The sequence below is a fragment of the Egretta garzetta genome, unplaced genomic scaffold, assembly GCF_000687185.1.
Source record: "Egretta garzetta isolate BGI_Z169 unplaced genomic scaffold, ASM68718v1 scaffold1028, whole genome shotgun sequence".
NCBI lineage: Eukaryota > Metazoa > Chordata > Aves > Pelecaniformes > Ardeidae > Egretta > Egretta garzetta.
In genome coordinates this window covers 11,688-14,495 of record NW_009260421.1, presented here as the reverse complement: position 1 = coordinate 14,495, position 2,808 = coordinate 11,688, and the positions used below count along the sequence as shown (strand labels likewise).

Below are 2,808 nucleotides of genomic sequence, written 5' to 3'. Positions count from 1 at the left end.
CCCCCCCCCGGGTCTGATGGGTGAGACGCACGAGGGGCCTTGAGGCTCCCTCCTGTTTCCCACCCGGAAAAGCGGGAACAACCCTTGGGAAAACCATTCCCGTTAGTTCCAGCATTCCTGAGCCTCCTTGGCTCCGGCCGGGCAGCGCGGGAGGAGTTGTGTTTGCAATTGCTGCTCTCCCCTCCTGGTTTGGGACCTCCTTTTTCACCCTTTTTTCCCCCCAAAAGGGCTTTTTTCCCTGGGTTAAGACCCCAGCACTGACGCGTGCCAGCGGCGAGTGCCAGCCCCTCGCATCCCTGCAGGACTCAGCCCGCTTTGGGCTATTCCGCATTAATTCCCCCCAAATCCACCGAGCCCTCGGGGCAGCTGGTGGCGGTGGCAGAAATCCAGGGTGGCTTTAGCCTGTGATCCCGGAGCCGTCACCGGGGTGGCATCAGGACAGTGCTGAAAGGGATTTGTGTCAGGAGGGCGGAGGAGGAGGAGGAGGAGGAGGAGGAAGGGGGGGGGCACATTTCAAATTAGTCGTTAGTTCAAGGGAGCAGAGGCGATGGATGCAGGCAAGGCTGCTTCAGAGGGATTAGCCCCGAGTCGCCAGGATTAATGCTGCCAGGAGCAGAAAGGAGGCTCATGTTCAAGGGCTGGATGCAGCCCTGCAAAAATTATACCCCCCCCCACCCCAAAAAATAATCCGTCTTGTGTTTCGCAAGCTCCCCCCAAGTGAAAATTCCGGCTTTTCTTGAGCATTGGGTCTTGGGAAATCACGGCTCTTTATTTTGCTGACTCAGCAGGTGAGCGCCGCCTCGCTCCGGCAGCCTCCCGAGGACCCCAAAATCTGCACCCCCTCCTCCCCATCCCTGCACCCCCCATCCCCTGCACCCCGCCACCCCCTGCCCCCCGGGGGGGGCTGCCCCGAGCCCTGGGCGAGCTGGGGAGGGGAAGCAGAACGGAGGGGGGGGTGCAGCCCTCCGGGGTGAGTTTTTAGTGCGGGATTAGCTCCTGCCAGGCTTGGCTCTGCCTCCTCCGCCCGCAGGTTTCTCCCTGGTTTCACTGCCGGGGGCCGGGTTTCCACCCCACCAAGGGCTCACGCGGGGTGGGGGTCCGGCCCCGGCTGGACGTGCACCCCACCGGTGCCTCCACAAGCCCTGCCGGCGGTGCAAAATAGGTTAAAAAGCCAGGAGAGCTTTCTCCTTGGGGTAAAAAGCCAGCAGAGCTTTCTCCTTGCTGCAAAATAGGTTAAAAGCCCAGCAGAAATTTATCCTTGGTGTAAAACAGGTTAAAAAGCCAGCAGAGCCTTCTCCTTGGGGTAAAACAGGTTAAAAAGCCAGCAGAAATTTATCCTTGGGGTAAAACAGGTTAAAAAGCCAGCAGAGCTTTCTCCTTGGTGTAAAATAGGTTTAAAAGCCAGTAGAGCTTTCTCCTCGGTGTAAAACGGGTTAAAAAGCCAGCAGAAATTTATCCTTGGTGTAAAACAGGTTTAAAAGCCAGTAGAGCTTTCTCCTCGGTGTAAAACGGGTTAAAAAGCCAGCAGAAATTTATCCTTGGTGTAAAACAGGTTAAAAAGCCAGCAGAAATTTATCCTTGGGGTAAAACGGGTTAAAAAGCCAACAGAGCTTTCTCGGTGCAAAATAGGTTAAAAAGCCAGCAGAAGTTTATCCTTGGTGTAAAACAGATTAAAAAGCCAGCAGAAGTTTATCCTTGGGGTAAAACAGGTTAAAAAGCCAGCAGAGCTTTCTCCTTGGTGTAAAATAGGTTTAAAAGCCAGTAGAGCTTTCTCCTCGGTGTAAAACGGGTTAAAAAGCCAGCAGAAATTTATCCTTGGGGTAAAATGGGTTAAAAAGCCAACAGAGCTTTCTCCTCGGTGCAAAATAGGTTAAAAACCCAGCAGAAGTTTATCCTTGGTGTAAAACAGGTTAAAAAGCCAGCAGAGCTTTCTCCTTGGTGCAGAACAGGTTAAAAAGCCAGCAGAAACCTATCCTCGGTGCAAAACGACCTGGGAAAGCAGGGACCGCTTCGCGTCCGTCTTTTCCTGCTGCCGAGGGAGGGCTCCAGGCAGGCTCCCATCGCCGGAGGCGGCATCCCGACGTGCCGTAAGGGACCAGAGTCCGTGCCCTAAAGCCGTTTTGGCTGGTGGCCTTCAGGTGCTGGGGCGCTTCGTGGTCAGGCCGTAGCATCTGGCTCCCCCACTAAACCTCCCCGCGCGGCGAGGGATGGAGTGATGCAGGTGGATGCGGTTGAAGAAGATGCTTTCATTTTTAACCCGCTGGGTTGGTTTTGTGTGTGATGAGAACTAACCGGGCTCGGCGGCTGGGGAAGCTTTAACAACGGCCTTGTTCGCTACAGAGAGGCCTCGGCGTGGCTTCTGCGTTTGGTGTTGGTGACGGCTTTTCGTGGAAAGAAGAATCGTTGAGGGTTGGCTGATGCGTGCATCTGCTGGCCCCCGGGTTTTGGGAAGCCGCCTTCCCCTGGTTGTGTCCTTCCTGGGGTTGGGGTGGGGGGGACCTGGGACTGCTTAGCTGGTGGCTGCGCTCGTTTGGAGGTGCAATGGGATAGGTACCCCAGCGGGGCGAGGGAGGGGATTGTGCCCCTCTGCTCTGCTCTGGGGAGACCTCCCCTGGAGCCCTGCGTCCAGCTCTGGAGCCCTCAGCACCAGGAGGACATGGACCTGTTGGAGCGGGGCCAGAGGAGGGCTACTAAAATGCTCCGAGGGCTGGAGCCCCTCTGCTCTGAGGCCAGGCTGGGAGAGTTGGGGGTGTTCAGCCTGGAGAAGAGAAGGCTGCGGGCAGAGCTGAGTGCGGCCGCTCAGGGCTT

General features: G+C 56.4%; 1 protein-coding gene across 1 annotated transcript in view; it reads left to right on the top strand.

Annotated features, from left to right (window-relative positions):
* Positions 1 to 2,808, top strand: part of LOC104130621 (myocyte-specific enhancer factor 2D homolog) — a gene marked incomplete at its 3' end in the record, with an annotated part of 41,505 nt that overhangs the window by 36,662 nt on the left and 2,035 nt on the right. The gene's annotated exons all lie outside the window — the stretch shown is intronic.